This window comes from Salmo salar, chromosome 09, assembly GCF_965601325.2.
Source record: "Salmo salar chromosome 09, fSalSal1, whole genome shotgun sequence".
NCBI lineage: Eukaryota > Metazoa > Chordata > Actinopteri > Salmoniformes > Salmonidae > Salmo > Salmo salar.
In genome coordinates this window covers 113,802,987-113,821,471 of record NC_138299.1, presented here as the reverse complement: position 1 = coordinate 113,821,471, position 18,485 = coordinate 113,802,987, and positions in this window count along the sequence as shown.

Here is an 18,485-nt window from a genome sequence, read left to right as displayed (position 1 = left end):
GGACACACAATTCATGCGAGTGGACTGCATAAGTGTCAAGGGAAGAGACAGGCCGTCGCAAAGGCTCCATGGCTGAAAGATGTATCACAGTTCCTAGGATTTTTCAACTACTACAACAGGTTCCTGTCAAACCGAGCCACAGTCCTTCACCTACTTAATGAGCCGCTACGAGCAGGAAGTGGATGTGGACAAATTAATGTGAGCAAGCATTCCGAGAAGCAAAAAGATGGTGACGTCAGACAGTTTTGACCTACTTCAATCCACACAAACCTGTGAAAATAGCATGTGAAGCCTCACCATATGGCATCACCGTGGTCATGTCACGTCATGAGAGACAGAAGTCCAATAGCCTTTGCATCCCGCTCACTCACCGCTGCAGAGAGAAACTATGCACAGATCGACCAGGAGCAGCTGAATCTGGTCTGGGGAATGAAACGATTCAACCAGTATCCGTATGGGAGGGAGTTTCATTCCACCCAAGTTGCGAACCGGGGTCTTGGAAGAGATCTATGTGGCGCACCTCAGAGTCATGAAAATGAAGGCACTCGTCAGAAGTTTCATATGGTGGCCAGGAATAGTTCAGTAGATTGTCATGAATGAGCCTAGTCAATATGACCTGGTTGCTGTGTGGGTTGGAGGTTCTGCCTGTCACTTGTTCTCAACAGGCAGCCAGTCTCAGAAGGGGGACTTGAAGAGGGAGACTGCAAAGTCTAGGCACTGCTGCTCTCTTTGTTGAGTGTTTGCAGTGCTGGTGTTTTTAGTTAATCTGTGTGTCTCACATATTATGTGCCCAGTATGTTAGAGCAAAAAAACAGTAGCTGTAGATGATGTCATGAAAAGTTAGAGGGTGGTTGGTAATGGAAGATATCAGGTGGATCCACGTCTGGGTGTTGGACAGAACCCCTAGCTCCTGGAGAACAGGAGCAGAGTTAAAGGGAACAGGGTAGGAGACAGAGACGTAAACAAGCAAACACACAGGTTACACTTTACTGTGAGTAAATTTAATGGATTAGGGCAGTGATTTAAATGTACTTTTCAACACTTTTGGAAGGTATAGCCTACCTCAAGCTGGTCCCCCTCCGGCTCAGAGCACAGAGAATCAGACTGATCCGAACTCACTGGTTCTGGTGGATGGGATACCTCCTGGGGGGCTCGGACAGTCAATGGTCCTAAGTCATTTGGAGAGGTACATTTAAGAGGTACATTTTGATAAGCTCAGCATAACTGCATTTTCTAGCTAGGTACCCTAGGAAGACAAACCGAGTAATTTGCCCGGATGTCGTAGCACTTGGTCCCCTTCTTGATTCTGCTCTGGTAGCTCTCCTGTTTCTCCTCTGCCTTGTCCATGTTCAGTCTCACCTTGACTGATAACAGGAATAAATGCAATTATATTTCATATGAAGGGGGTCCTCGAAGGCGTTCTGATCTGATTCAACCACATCAGGTGGGGTTTTCAGTGATCTGAAAGTACGTTATACAAAAATAGCAATAGACAAACAATGCTAAATCAATCACAAATTTGAAAGACAGTATATGCAATAATTGTATATACAATGGCATTGTTTACCTCAGTCAACATCTGCAGCTCCCGTCCGTACTCGGTGGAGGCCTGGATGCTGCTATTGTGTGCAAAGCGAATTTAGGTTGTTCTCCCAACCCTCCTGGTACCATTCAAGGGACTTGCCCATGGCAGTCTTGAGGGTCTGGTTGGTCCATTCACCAAACCTGGAGGAGGGGATAGGAAACCGATATCTATTGACAATGTAAGATATTGTTGGTGATGGAATGAGTAGAAGGGAGAGTCGGTCAAGGACTGATTCGGACAAGGCGCTAAATTATATGACAAGCGATAGTTTATTCAGAGTGAAGATATTTGGTACAGCGTGCACGGACTCGTTCCAGTAGCTCTGAGGGAGCCAGCGGAAGAGAGCCCCTAAAACAGTTTGTTTACATGTTTTATACAACACAGAAAGTAGGTTGAGTCTTGAAGTCCCGATCCTCTGGTTGGCTCAGGTCCAGGCGTTGTCACCGTCAATTGGCTCCATCTGTTCATGCGTCTTCCTGCGATCTTGCACAATGTTCTGATGATGTTAGGTTTCTATCAAAGCTCTAAATCTGGGTGTGAGTGCCTTGGATAAGCTATGGCATATGTGTGTGTGTGTGTTCCTGTTTTCACAGGGTCGAGCATGCCAGACACTGTTGCTGTTATCACGAGATGGGGCCCCCGCAGGCTTGTGTTTGGGCCAGTTCCTGTTATGTGCTGCAAGTGGAAACATCAGTTTGCTTGTGTAAGCTGCATTGAGACATAACTAGTTGGTTAGTGGAAAACATGTGTAATAGCTGCAATTCATGGTAATAACGTTTGTTAGCTTGGTGCATGTTAGAGGCACACTAAGTAGAAAATCTTACAAATTCTTACAATATTGAAATATGTCTGATTGTAAAAAATAAATAAAACAAACCATTGGTGACAGACTATAACCTGTAACATCCATACCTTGTTCCAGCGTTCATGACCTTGTTCACTCAAGGTGACCTCAGGAGAACCGTGGGTGTTGAAGATGTCCACCAGGTGGCCTCGCCAGTCTTGTCCTTGATGGGTATCATGCAAAATGAAAATCTATTGGTTCCAAGCACCCTTTTTAATGGGTTACATAAGGGAATTTAGAGTTAAGTACGTACTCTTCCTTTACTGACCTTAATGAGTATTGCCTCCACACACTTGGTAAAGTGATCGGTCGATGTCAGACACCAGCTGTTGCCATTCATGGATTTTGTGAAGGGTCCGATGAGGTCCACCCCTAACATTTAAAGTGCTGGAGAGAAGATTACTTTATTCTTACCTGTACAGTGGCAAGAAAAGGTATGTGAACTTTTTGGAATTACCTGGATTTATGCATAAATTGGTCATCAAATTTGATCTTCATCTAAGTCACAAAAATAGACAAGCATAGTGTGCATATACTAATAACACACAAATTATTGCATTTTTCTTGTCTATATTGAATACATCATCTAAAGATTCACAGTGTTGGTTGGAAAAAGTATGTGAACCCCTAGGCTAATGACTTCTCCAAAAACTAATTGGAGTCAGGAGTCAGCTAACCTGGAGTCCAATCAATGAGACGAGATTGAAAATGTTGGTTAGAGCTGCCTTGCCCCATAAAAAAACAGTCATAAAATTTGAGTTTGCTATTCACAAGAAGCATTGCCTGATGTGAACCATGCCTCGAACAAAAGTGATCTCAGAAGACCTAAGATTAAGAATTGTTGACTTGCATAAAGCTGGAAAGGGTTACAAAAACCTTGATGTTCATCAGTCCACGGTAAGACAAATTGTCTATAAATGGCGAAAGTTCAGCACTGTTGCTACTCTCCCTAGGAGTGGCCGTCCTGCAAAGATGACTGCAAGAGCACAGCGCAGAATGCTCAATGAGGTTAAGAAGAATCCTAGTGTTAGCTAAAGACTTACAGAAATCTCTGCAACATGCTAACATCTCTGTTGACGAGTCTATGATACATAAAACACTAAACAAGAATGGTCTTCATGGGAGGACACCATGGAAGAAGCCACTGCTGTCCAAAAAAAACATTGTTGCACGTCTGAAGTTTGCAAAAGTGCACCTGGATGTTCCACAGCGCTACTGGCAAAATATTTGGTGGACAGATGAAACTACAGTTGAGTTGTTTGGAAGGAACACACAACACTATGTGTGGAGAAAAAAAGGTACAGCACACCAACATCAATACCTCATCCCAACTGTAAAGTATGTTGGAGGGAGCATCATGGTTTGGGGCTGCTTTGCTGCCTCAGGGCCTGGACAGCTTGCTATCATCAACAGAAAAATTAATTCCCAAGTTCATCAAGACATTTAGCAGGAGAATGTTAGGCTATCTGTCCGCAAATTGAAGCTAAACAGAAATTGGGTGATGCAACAGAACAACGACCCAAAACACAGAAGTAAATCAACAACAGAATGGCTTCAACATAAGAAAATGCGCCATCTGGAGTGGCCCAGTCAGAGTCCTGAACACAACCCGATTGAGATGCTGTGGCATGACCTCAAGAGAGCAGTTCACACCAAACATCCCAAGAATGTTGCTGAACTGATACAGTTTTGTAAAGAGGAATGGTCCAAAATTCCTCCTGTCCGTTGTGCAGGTCTGATCCGAAACTACAGAAAACGTTTGGTTGAGGTTATTGCTGCCAAAGGAGGGTCAACCAGTTATTAAATCCAATGTTTCACATACTTTTCCCACCCTGCACTGTGAATGTTTACACGTTGTTTTCAATAAAGACATAAACACGTATAATTGCTGGTGTGTTATTCATTTAAGCAGACTGTTTGTCTATTGTTGTGACCAAGATTAAGATCAGATTAAACTTTATGATCAATTTATGCAGTTATCCAGGTATTTTCAAAGGGTTCACATGCTTTTTCTTGCCACTGTATGGTAAAGAAAGATTGTTCTCTTCCAGTCTTTTCGGTCCTCTGAAGCAGCAGGTGGTCATGAGGTTGTAACCATCAAAACCACCATCCTTGGAGAACAATTCTGAGTTAATCATTTTGCGCAGATTGAGCGAGTGTTTATGCGGTGAACTAAAACTGCCTCATCCTCCTTCGCAGTCGCGAAGGTAAGATAAAGTCAAGCAACCAGCATAGCAAACGACACTTTGGTTCATTAGGTAATCCGGTCAGAATTTTGCAAGTTCTAGCAGCAGTCCTAGCAACAAAAGCTAGAACTCATTGAATCCCCATTGTGACGTAGAGGGGGACACTATTTGGCCGGGGGACATTATTTGCCCTGTGACAAAAGTAGAAGGGTAAACATTAAAACTCTAATAAGAATCTTAACCAATTTAATCCAATTAGGGACGACCAGTCTATAACCCTACATTGGTGAACAGTTAAGTTTTAAGACCTAAAGTAATTGGTGTACAGGATAACCAAGGTGGATATAGAGTGCGTTCTGAAAGCATTCAGACCCCTTCAATTTTTCCACATTTTGTTATGTTACAGCCTTATTCTAAAATGTATTAAATGAAATAAAACTGAATTAAATAAAACTGAAATGGCAGGATAATCCATCCAGGAAGTGCCATTATTTTGAAATGGCTGTTTTTCCAATGAAAGCCTATTCACCATTTAAAGGGATAGGACCCAGATTCCGTTCCCTATGGCTTCCACTAGTTGTGAACAGTCTTTAGACATTGTTTCAGGCTTTTATTCTGAAAAATGAGGGAGAATGACAACTTTGAGTGAGTGGATAGTGGGATGTCCCCAGAGATGTTTTCTGCGCACGACTGAGAGCGCACCTTTCTTGTTTTTCTTTTATATTCACGACGCTATTGTCCGGTTGAAATATTATCGATTATTTAGGCTAAAAACAACCTGAGAATTGATTATAAACATCGTTTGACATGTTTCTATGAACTTTACAGATACTATTTGGAATTTTCGTCTGCCTGTTGTGAACGCATTTGAGCCATTGGATTACTGAACAAAACGCGCCAACAGAGTGGAGGTTTTTGGATATAAAGAGGGACTTTATCGAACAAAACAAACATTTATTGTGTAACTGGGAGTCTTGTGAGTGCAACCATACGAAGATCAAAGGTAAGTGATTCATTTTATTGCTATTTCTGACTTTCGTGATTAATCTACTTGGCTGGAAACTGTATGTAATGTTTTGTGTGCTCAGCTCTGTCCTCAGATAATCGCATGGTTTGCTATCGCCGTAAAGCCTTTTTGAAATCTGACACGGCAGCTGGATTAACAACAAGTTCAGCTTTATTTTGATGTATTACACTTGTGATTTCATTAAAGTTAAATATTTATAGTAATTTAATTTGAATTTGGCGCTCTGCAATTTCACCGGATGTTGGTCAGGTGGGACGCTACCGTCCCACACCCCCTAGAGAGGTTAAGCTCTGTCAGATTGGATGGGGAGCGTCGCCGCACAGCTATTTTCAGATCTCTCCAGAGATGTTCGATCAGGTTCAACTCTGGGCTCTGGCTGGGCCACTCAAGGACAATTCAGAGACTTGTCCCGAAGCCACTCCTGTGTTTATTGCTGTGTGCTTAGGGTCATTGTCCTGCTGGAAGGTGAACCTTCGCCCCAGTCTATGGTCCTACGTGCACTGGAGCAGGTTTTCATCACGGATCTCTCTGTACTTTGCATGGTCTTAGAATCCTTTAGGTGCCTTTTGGCAAACTCCAAGTGGACTGTCATGTGCCTATTACTGAGGAGTGGCTTCTGTCTGGCCCCTCTACCATAAAGGCCTGATTGGTGGAGTTCTGCAGAGATGGTTGTCCTTCTGGAAGGTTCTCCCATCTCCACAGAGGAACTCTGGAGGTCTGTCAGAGTGGCCATCGGGTTCTTGGTCACCTCCCTGACCAAGGACATTCTCCCCCGATTTGCTAATTTTGGATGGTTGGCCAGCTCTAGGAAGAGTCTTGGTGGTTCCAAACTTCTTCCATTTAAGAATGATGGAGGCCACTGTGTTCTTGGGAACCTTCAATAGTGCAGATATTTTTTGGTACCCTTCCCCAGATCTGTGCCTCGACACAATCCTGTCCCAGAGCTCTACGGACAATTCCATTGAGTTCATGGCTTGGTTTTTGCTCTGACATGCACCGTCAACTGTAGGACTTTATATAGACAGACGTGTGTCTTTCCAATCAATTGAATTTACCACAGGTGGACTCCAAGTTGTAGAAACATTTCAAGGATGTTCAATGGAAACAGGATGCTCCTGAGCTCAATTTAGAGTCTCAAAGGGTCTGAATACTTATGTATATAAGGTATCTGTATATAAAACAGATACCTTATATACATAAGTATTCAGACCCTTTGAGACTCGAAATTGAGCTCAGGAGCATCCTGTTTCCATATATATATATATATATATATATATATATACAGTTGAAGTCGGAAGTTTACATAGACTTTGGCTGGAGTCATTAAAACTCATTTTTCAACCACTCCACAAATTTCTTGTTATCAAACTATTGTTTTGGCAAGTCGGTTGGGACATCTGCTTTGTGAATGACACAAGTCATTTTTCCAACAATTATTTACAGACAGATTAATTCACTTATAATTCACTGTATCACAAATCCAGTGGGTCAGAAGTTGACTGTGCCAATTGACTGTGCTTGGAAAATTCCAGAAAATGATGTCATGGCTTTTGAAGCTTCTGATAGGCTAATTGACATCATTTGTTGGAGGTGTACCTGTGGATATATTTCAAGGCCTACCTTCAAACTCAGTGCCTCTTTGCTTGACATCATGAGAAAATCAAAAGAAATCAGTCAAGACCTCAGAAGAAAAATTGTAGACCTCCACAAGTCTGGTTCATCCTTGGGAGCAATTTCCAAATGCCTGAAGGTACCACGTTCATCTGTACAAACAATAGTACGTAAGTATAAACACCATGGGACCGTGCAGCCGTCATACCGCTCAGGAAGGAGACGCATTCTGTCTCCTAGAGATTAACGTATTTTGGTGCGAAAAGTGCAAACGATTCCCAAAACAACAGCAAAGGGACTAGAGGAGATGCTGGAGGAAACAGGTACAAAAGTATCTATATCCACAGTAAAATGAGTCCTATATCGACATAACCTGAAAGGCCACTCAGCAAGGAAGAAGCCACTGCTCCAAAGCCGCCATGAAAAAGCCAGACTACGGTTTGCAACTACACATGGGGACAAAGATCGTACTTTTTGGAGAAATGTCCTCTGGTCTGATGAAACAAAAATAGAACTGTTTGGCCATAATGGCCATTGTTACGTTTGGAGGATAAAGGGGGAAGCTTGCAAGCCGAAGAACACCATCCCAAGCGTGAAGCATGGGGGTGGCAGCATCATGTTGTGGGGGTTCTTTGCTGCAGGAGGGACTGGTGCACTTCACAAAATAGATAGCCTCATGAGGGAGGAAATGATGTGGATATATTGAAGCAGTATCTCGAGACATCAGTCAGGAAGTTAAAGCTTGGTCGCAAATGGACAATGACCCCAAGCATACTTCCAAAGTTGTAGCAAAATGGCTTAAAGATAACAAAGAAAAGGTATTGTAGTGGCCATCACAATGCCCTGACCTCAATCCTATAGAAAACTTGTGGTCAGAACTGAAAAAGCGTGTGCGAGCAAGGAGGCCTACAAACCTGACTCAGTTACACCAGCTCTGTCAGGAGGAATGGGCCAAAATTCACCCAACTTATTGTGGAAAGCTTGTGGAAGGCTACTCGAAACGTTGGACCCAAGTTAAACAATTTAAAGGCAATGCTACCAAGTACTAATTGAGTGTATGTAAACTTCTGACTCACTGGGAATGTGATGAAAGAAATCCAAGCTGAAATAAATCATTCTCTCTACTATTATTCTGACATTTCACATTCTTAAAATAAAGTGGTGATCCTAACTGACCTAAGACAGGGAATATTTTACTAGGATTAAATGTCAGGAATTGTAACGTTCGTCGCCTGGTGACGAGGAAGCGGACCAAAACGCAGCTGGGAGCGAACACATGTTTATTCAACACACTGGAATTAAACATGTACACAAAAATCAAGAAAAATGCAGATACGTTACGTGCTCAAACAAAGAGACAACACCCCACAAACAGCGTGGGGAAAACAGCAACTTAAATGTGATCCCAATCAGAGACAATTAGCGACAGCTGTCTCTGATTGGGAATCGACAGAACCCAACATAGAAATAACCCACCTAGAGCCTACACAAGGCTAAAACGTAAACCAAACACAAACCAATGAAAAATACCTAACATGACACACCCTGACCCAATATACCCGAGTTCACCTGGTCAGGGCGTGACAGGAATTGTGAAAAACGGAGTTTAAATGTACTTGGCTAAGCTGTATGTAAACTTCTGACTTGAACTGTATTTTTAACATTTCTAAAAAAACATTTGAGCTTTGTCATTATAGGGTTTTGTGTGTAGATTGAGAAAAACAAATATTTTATAAATTTAAAATAAGGCTCTAATGTAACAAAATGTGCATAAATTGAAGCGATCTGAAAACTATCTGAATGCACTGTATCTGGTAGTAGATAAAGCAACATAAAGTAACTAGTTGTGAGAAAGGCATCTTATGCTTAGATACAATATAGAAAAGAATCAAAATGGCACATGGTTCAAACGAAGGCTCAGCAATACCAGTGACCCAGTACCGGTCCTAGAAGTGTCGGATTATGTGCCATTTAATTAATTGAGAAATGAACTGTGACAAATGGGTTAAGTTGATGGTAGAATTGAAAGGAGGGCAATTCTACTGGAATCCATTTACATGGCAGCATACGCTGATATTGACCGGAGCCCCTCTCTCCAGGTGTAGTGGCAGAAGCAACATTGGAGAACTGGGTGGCCAGGCAAAAAAAAACTAAGAAGAAGGGAGGGAAATTGAGAGAGAATAATTAGTACTTCCCCAAAAATGGACAGATGGTTGGTGGCGCTTGGTAAGTACAACCCCACCTTGATTGTTCAGACATCTGAGTATGTGGATCCAGAAAATGGAATGGAAGTCACACCCCCAGTAGCAGACCATACATTCAGCTTACACTATGAGAGGGGAGTGTCTAGTGCATTGTGTGGGTATAGTAATTTAAGAAGGTCATACAGTGTAGGAACGGTAAATGAGGGGCCCTGGCGGAGCGATGGGGGGGGCAAGCAGCAATGCAGTGTCCCATATAACATCAACCTCTATGGCATCCTCAGACGAGGAATGGCACGCATGCTATTTACAGTTGCATGAGAAGTGGAACAGACAGGACCAGTTACCTGGATGGAGAGGTTCAGGGCCAGAGTACCTAGACCCGGCAAGGTTGGCTCCTCCATATATACCTTCACCTCCCTCTTACCAAAAATCGGTTACTCACGGACACCCTTCGGCTCCCCTTCCAAAATAAGTAGGGATACATGGGACTCGGAAGAAAGAAAGTGGACCCGCCCATAGTTACGGATCCCTTTAGGAATTAAAGTGGGATCTGGCACCGAGGGGGTGAAGTACGTTTCTGGGTTTCTGGGTCAGATGAGTATAGGTGAATGAGTGGATGTGGAGTCGGAAGGGGAGGAAATACACAAAACGCTAGACTCCGGTCCAGGGAGTACCCTGCCATGGTATGGGTCCCTGATTGAACGTACTGGTGATAGCGAAGTAGTAGTCACCTCTAACCGCGGAGTGTTCAAGAATACAAAAGCCAGTATTAGTGCCTAGAACCTCATCTGGGGCAACCTGGAGGAAGATGGTTGAAGATTTTGCCTCTATGATTACAGAACCCAGGGGGCAAATGGAAATGAGAAGGAGTGCACACCCGCAAGGGGCCGAGACCAGAGTGAGCCAGGGTCAGGCAGGGGAAATAGCAAAAGGGAAAGAGAGGCAAAAGGAGATGGCTCAGCCCCTAAGCAAAATCCCACCAATGTGCCCCAGGAAATAAAGGGAAGCATAGTGTTTCCCTGACAACCCCAAATAAGGATCACTCATCTGTGGGGCACACACTCAGGCCATTACCAATGGCGCCAATGGTCACCTGAATCATCCAGGGGGTTTAGTGCAGGAATATAGCTATTGGGCGGTACCTCGATTAGAGGTAGAAGGACAAGCCCGGGTAGCAGTAAAGGAACCAGTAAATGTTTAAAAAATGTAACCATTACTGGAGGTAATCTGACCCAAAGCACCCCATCAGGAGAGGTTAGGAAATATGTGATACATGCAGTGAGACCAGAAAATAAAATGTCACTATACTTCCTAGGAGAAATCCTGGAAATGGGGGTAAGCCCTCAGGCCCTAGTGAGCCCTCAGGGTTGAGACATATAATGATAGTGGCCTAGGTGACTATCAGCAGGGAATTAGAATGAATGAATAGGGCCAAGGGATGGGGGTGGACAGACCGTGTGGGAACACTCCTGGACACCTCCAGGCTCCCACCATCACCAGTGTGTCATATTATACTAGTAATAACAACAGTGAAGATGATGGGGATGATGATAATGCCAGAAGGGATTGGAGGAGACGTCCTGGGCGTAGACAGGGTGGAGATGTGGGACCCCCAGGGGAACCCTCCAAGACCCCCGAGACGCCTGGATACTCCTTTAACCTCTGAAAAAGAGGGGGAAGATAGGGATGATGGAGAGGACGACCGATGAGGAAATCTGGGGTGTACGTTGGTGATTGCTGCTCCATCATTAGGGTTGCTACAAAGGCAACACAAGTATAAAAAGCAAAACCCCAAAAGAGCTACTAGAAAACATGCAATTAATACCTATTGTGGGACGGTGATGGGGCCGGATGGTAGGGAATACTATGTTCCTACAACAGAATAGCCTGTAGTTATCCCCCCAGATCATGGGTGGATAAGATGGATGAGGGAACTTGTGAAACACAATTCACTTATGGGGATTATGTGAATTTTGCCAATCACCCCTCCTCAAAGCATTTATTGTCAGCTCAGGGCCTCACTCTCCTCCTTAAAATGTCCATAATTTAAGTGGCACATGTTACAGGAGATTAGGAGAAAGATTAAAAAGGAGCTGAAAGCAGACACTAAAACAAGGAGGAGAGTTAGAATTTCAGAGGGAGATGACTCTAGCTCTGAGATGTTAAATAGTAACAGCACCCGGGGCCTCAGTGCTTCCTCCACAGGAAGTGCTAGCAGTTTAGATCTGAGCTCTGGCAAATCGCTACAGAAGCTGGGTTACCGCAACCACAAGCGGTACCCATGACAACCTTGCTTCAGTCTGATGTGTTGCGAGAACTGAAAATATTATAGGCAGTGTTGCCTAAAAGAGACAGTTGAAAAATATATAAACTACCTGTCCAGAGTAAAACATTTACTAGACACCCTTCTCTGAAGGGGCCCAACAATTGTGGGTAACTTCAAACCACTGAAGTAACTGCGGTACTTGAAGGCCTGTTAAAAACTAAAGATACACACATTAAACAGAGAATAATAACCGATAGTGGCTACTGCCATATAGCCTTAAAATAAGACTTAGGTAGGACTTAGGGATCTATGAATGAAATGGTTATGAAGGAGCTAAAGGAAAGCAGACTGCCAATGACGATGTATGGGCTTAAATAGCTGAGCTGCTAATGGATTTGCAACATTAAATAATACACAAGAAAGCACTTTGAAAGAAGGAGAGTACTGGCAGGGTAATGAGGGAGTAGATGCTATTGCTTAGATGAGGAGTATAACAGTGGAAGGGGGAAAGGTGGAAAACAACTCCTGAAGGGAGAAGTCCCTGAGGAGGCTAAGGGAGAGCTGATCTATGGTGTCCATATGGGTTTAGGAAACCAAGGGATAAAATGAACTAGGGAAAGGCTGAAAGCAATGGGATACAGAGTAAAACGGTAGTCAAAACTGAAAAACTGTGTGACATCAAATGTATACTGAACAAAATTATAAACACAACATGCAACAATTTCAACAATTTTACTGAGTTACAGTTCATTTAAGGAAATCAGTCAATTGAAATAAATTCATTATACCCTAAATCTATAGATTTGACATGACTGGTTAGGGGCGTAGCCATGGGTGGGCATAGGCCCACACAGTTGGGAGCCAGGACAACCCACTGGGGAACCAGGCCCAGCCAGTTTTTCCCCACAAAGGGGCTTTATTACAGACAGAAATACTCTTCAGTTTCATCAGCTTTCCGGGTGGCTGGTCTCAGATGATCTCGCAGGTGAAGGAGCCAAATGTGGAGGTCCTGGGCTGGCGTGGTTATACATGGTCTGCGGTTGGAGGTGGCTTCTGCTAGAGAAATTAACATTCAATTCTCTGGCAACAGCTCCGGTGAACATTCCTTCAGTCAGCATGCCATTTGCACGCTCCCTCAAAACTTGAGACATCTGTGGTGTTGTGTGACAAAACTGCACATTTTAATGTCCTTTTATTATGTGATTAAGTAAATACCTAGAATCGGAAAAGCTTGCTAAATCAGCACTTCAAGGCAGACCCTATGACCAAACCTAAAGCCCAATTACCATTACCTCTGGGGGCAGAGGTTGTGAATTTGAAGGGATTAGTAAGAAGGGGACATACTTACATATGGTCAGGAAGGGCCTAAGCACTACTACAGCTAGGGAAGGACGGCATGACTAGCACGATATCTGAAGGTCTGAGGTGGCGCCAAGCTGTTGACGGCGAGTGTGCCACCTGACCTGGGACACCGTTGCCAGTAGCCTGGAAGGGTTCTGGGACGGAAAGGCCAAGAAGGATACCGGGCGGGAACGATGTCCTGATAAGACTAGATGGAATAACAGCAGGACCAGTTAAATTGGGGGATATATTGTTTTGTTACCATTGCTGAGTTAACCTACTCCCTAGGCTGAAAATAGTTGTTGAGTGGTAAAATGAGGGTGATGAAGTAACGATGCCCACTGACTGTACCTGTAAGTGGGATGGTGCCCAGCTGTTTAAGTGTGAAAAATGCCTGGAAGTACTAGAGAAAAGGGTGACCATTGGAGCTAGGAGGGGGACTAATGCAATTCAGGGTCGCTTGATGATCTCAGGGAATAGGATGCCCCTCACAGAGGGGCAGCCGGACAATTTTTGAAATATCTATTAAGGCGTGGTGGTACCATGCAAAGGTGTTTATTCACTCTCTATGCAGATAGAACCAGGATTTGCTGAGCCAGAAAGACAAAACTGAAATCACCTAAAGTAAGCGGTAGTAAGGGTAAACAAAAGGACTCAAGCAAAGAACCTAAAGATACTACAAAAAGGATGAGTATTGTGGATGGAGAAGGAGGAAGAGCTGGGCATGCTGGGGAGCCTTCCACGAAGTGTTTGTTCTTCTTTAGACTCCCTAACATTCTCAGACCACGAATCTCTCCTAAAGCGGGGTCGTCCACCAAAGTGTAAATACTGTTTCCACAGGAGCATGGGCATGCTGTTTCTAGTACTTCGGGTGGTGACTTTATACTTGACAGGGGAGCCAGGCCGGGAACTAACGCATTTCAGAGCAGGGATTTTTATTTATTTCACCTTTATTTAACCTGTTAGGGCTAGGGGGCAGTATTTACACGGCCGGATAAAAAACGTACCTGATTTAATCTGGTTATTACTACTGCCCAGAAACTAGAATATGCATATAATTATTGGCTTTGGATAGAAAACACCCTAAAGTTTCTAAAACTGTTTGAATGGTGTCTGTGAGTATAACAGAACTCATATGGCAGGCAAAAACCTGAGAAGATTCTGTACAGGAAGTGCCCTCTCTGACCATTCCTTGGGCTTCTTGACTCTTTTTATTGAAAACTTAGGATCTTTGCTATAACGTGACACTTCCTACGGCTCCCATAGGCTCTCAGAACCCGGGAAAAAGCTGAATGATGTCGAGGCAGCCCCTGGCTGAAAAACATTAGCGCCTTTGGTAAGTGGTCTATCAGAGGACAATGAGACTGAGGCGCGTGCACGAGGCGACCCCATGTTTTTATTTTCTCTCTCTTTGTACTAAAACACAGATTCCCGGTTGGAATATTATCGCTTTTTTACGAGAAAAATGGCATAAAAATTGATTTTAAACAGCGGTTGACATGCTTCGAAGTACGGTAATGGAATATTTAGAATTTTTTTGTCACGAAACGCGTCAGGTGCGTCACCCATCTTTACCCTTTCAGATAGTGTCTTGAACGCACGAACAAAACGCCGCTATTTGGATATAACTATGGATTATTTTGAACCAAACCAACATTTGTTATTGAAGTAGAAGTCCTGGGAGTGCATTCTGACGAAGAACAGCAAAGGTAATAAAAATTTTCTTATAGTAAATCTGACTTTGGTGAGGGCTAAACTTGCTGGGTGTCTAAATAGCTAGCCCTGTGATGCCGGGCTATCTACTTAGAATATTGCAAAATGTGCTTTCACCGAAAAGCTATTTTAAAATCGGACATAGCGAGTGCATAGAGGAGTTCTGTATCTATAATTCTTAAAATAATTGTTATGTTTTTTGTGAACGTTTATCGTGAGTAATTTAGTAAATTCACCGGAAGTTTGCGGGGGGTATGCTAGTTCTGAACGTCACATGCTAATGTAAAAAGCTGGTTTTTGATATAAATATGAACTTGATTGAACAAAACATGCATGTATTGTATAACATAATGTCCTAGGGTTGTCATCTGATGAAGATCATCAAAGGTTAGTGCTGCATTTAGCTGTCTTCTGGGTTTATGTGACATTATATGCTAGCTTGAAAAATGGGTGTCTGATTATTTCTGGCTGGGTACTCTGCTGACATAATCTAATGTTTTGCTTTCGTTGTAAAGCCTTTTTGAAATCGGACAGTGTGGTTAGATTAACGAGAGTCTTGTCTTTAAAATGGTGTAAAATAGTCATATGTTTGAGAAATTTAAGTAATAGCATTTCTAAGGTATTTCAATAACGCGCAACGGGATTCCACTGGCTGTTACGTAGGTGGGGCGAAATCGTCCCACTGGCCCTAGAGAGGTTTATTTAACCAGGTAGGCAAGTTGAGAACAAGTTCTCATTTACAATTGTGACCTGGCCAAGATAAAGCAAAGCAGTTTGACACACACAACAACACAGAGTTACACATGGAGTAAAACAAACATACAGTCAATAATACAGTAGAAAAATAAGTCTATATACAATGTAAGCAGATGAGGTGAGATAAGGGAGGTAAAGGCAAAAAAAGGCCATGGTTGCGAAGTACATACAATATAGCAAGTAAAACACAAGAATGGTAGATTTGGTAGATTTGGTAGATTTGCAGTGGAAGAAAGTGCAAAGTAGAAATAGAAATAATGGGGTGCAAAGGAGCAAAATAAATAAATAAATACAGTAGGGGAAGAGGTAGTTGTTTGGGCTAAATTATAGATGGGCTATGTACAGGTGCAGTAACCTGTGAGCTGCTCTGACAGCTGGTGCTTAAAGCTAGTGAGGGCGATAAGTGTTTCCAGTTTCAGAGATTTTTGTAGTTCGTTCCAGTCATTGGCAGCAGAGAACTGGAAGGAGAGGTGGCCGAAGGAGGAATTGGCTTTGGGGGTGACCAGTGAGCTATACCTGCTGGAGTGCGTGCTACAGGTGGGTGCTGCTATGGTGACCAGCGAGCTGAGATAAGGAGGGACTTTACCTAGCAGGGTCTTGCAGATGACCTGGAGCCAGTGGGTTTGGCGACGAGTATGAAGCGAGTGCCAGCCAACGAGAGTGTACAGCGAGAGTGTACAGTTCGCAGTGGTGGGTAGTATATGGGGCTTTGGTGACAAAACGGATGGCACTGTGATAGACTGCATCCAATTTATTGAGTAGGGTATTGGAGGCTATTTTGTAAATGACATCGCCGAAGTCGAGGATCGGTATGATGGTCAGTTTTACGAGGGTATGTTTGGCAGTATGAGTGAAGGATGCTTTGTTGCGAAATAGGAAGCCAATTCTAGATTTAACTTTGGATTGGAGATGTTTGATGTGAGTCTGGAAGGAGAGTTTACAGTCTAACCAGACACCTAGGTATTTGTAGTTGTCCACATATTCTAAGTCAGAACCGTCCAGAGTAGTGATGCTGGACGGGCGGGCAGGTGCAGGCAGCGATCGGTTGAATAGCATGCATTTAGTTTTACTTGTATTTAAGAGCAGTTGGAGGCCACGGAAGGAGAGTTGTATGGCATTGAAGCTCGTCTGGAGGGTTGTTAACACAGTGTCCAAAGAAGGGCCAGAAGTATACAGAATGGTGTCATCTGCGTAGAGGTGGATCAGAGACTCACCAGCAGCAAGAGCGACATCATTGATGTATACAGAGAAGAGAGTCGGCCCAAGAATTTAACCCTGTGGCACCCCCATTGAGACTGTCAGAGTTCCAGACAACAGGCCCTCTGATTTGATACACTGAACTCTATCAGAGAAGTAGTTGGTATAAAGCCAACTGAAAGATCAAATAAGGCTGCCTACATTGCAATGTTTGAGACCCATGCCCTCCCAATGATATGTGATTGGGGGCAGAGAATGAACTCTACGAAGGGGGTTTTGCTTTTTACTGTAAGCACTGGATTGTCAGCAGAAGATGGGAAAAGTTTGAGGGAAGTAGGGAAAGAGAAATGAAACTCGAGCTGGGTGGTCACAGAGACTAGTAAATTGGACGGTTGACGGTCACTTAAATTATGAGGTTGGTTACCGGGTTTTGGACATGAACTGGGACCGTAGATACTTACACCGGGTCCCAGTGCACTGGACCGAGCTGGAAGATAAAGTCATACAAGTGAACCGGATTAAAAAGGAAAGGGAACAACCAAGGCTGTACTCAGATTGGTGTGTTCAGTATTTTAAAGGGGACACGGGCATGCCTATATGGGAAAAGGAGTGTGTAGAAGCAGCGAATCAAGGCAAACATACCCCGTTCTAGTCTGTTCTAGGGTAACTTAAACTTGACATGCTCCAGAACAGAGAAATGTATTCATGTAAAGGGGACCCAGAGTGAACCTCTTAAAGGAAAATCAGAAGGCCGTAGGCAGACTACAGTAGACCCAGCTATATATAAATATTTTGAGAATTGTGTTGACGCAATATTGAACATGGATAAAGGACTGCAGGTGGACAGACAACCATGCACCCCAGAGGGGTGTTGGGCCCCATTTACTGTAACCAGTTACCCTTTGGGTGGTGGTAATTGTCCAGGATATCGCAGTATAGTGGGGGTAGGCATAGATAGTGAGATTAATAAAACCTTACCCTGGGTGTGGAAAACACCTGTAACTTTATATCTACTCATTTTTACATTTTAGTCATTTAGCAGACGCTCTTATCCAGAGCGACTTACAGTAGTGAATGCATGCATACATTTCATACATTTTCCTCCGTACTGGTCCCCCGTGGGAATCAAACCCACAACCCTGGCATTGCAAACACCATGCTCTACCAACTGAGCCACACTTGATCCAAGCACACCCACAGAAGAATGGTAGAAAGTGAAAGAGAAATGTGGGTACAACGCCAGCCTAGTCCTGGGGACTTTGAGGGGGTTAATAAAACACCTTTCAGAGAATTTGATCGGTGTGTGAGTAAGACGATGGAGGGAAGGGACTTCACCCCTCCTGTCTCAGCCTCCAGTATTTATGCTGCAGTAGTTTATAGGGTCAGTCTGGGTCAGACTGTTATATCTGGAGTATTTCTCTTGTCTTATCCGGTGTCCTGTGTGAATTTAAGTATGCTCTCCCTAATTCTCTCTTTCTCTCTTTTTCTCTCTCTCTCTTTCTTTCTCTCTCTCGGAGGACCTGAGCCCTAGAACCATGCCTCAGGACTATCTGGCCTGATGACTCTTTGCTGGCCCCAGTCCACCTGGCCGTGCTGTTGCTCCAGTTTCAACTGTTCTGCCTGCGGCTATGGAACCCTGACCTGTTCACCGGACGTGCAACCTGTCCCAGACCTGCTGTTTTCAACTCTCTAGAGATAGCAGGAGCGGTAGAGATACTCTGAATGATCGGCTATGAAAAGCCAACTGACATTTAC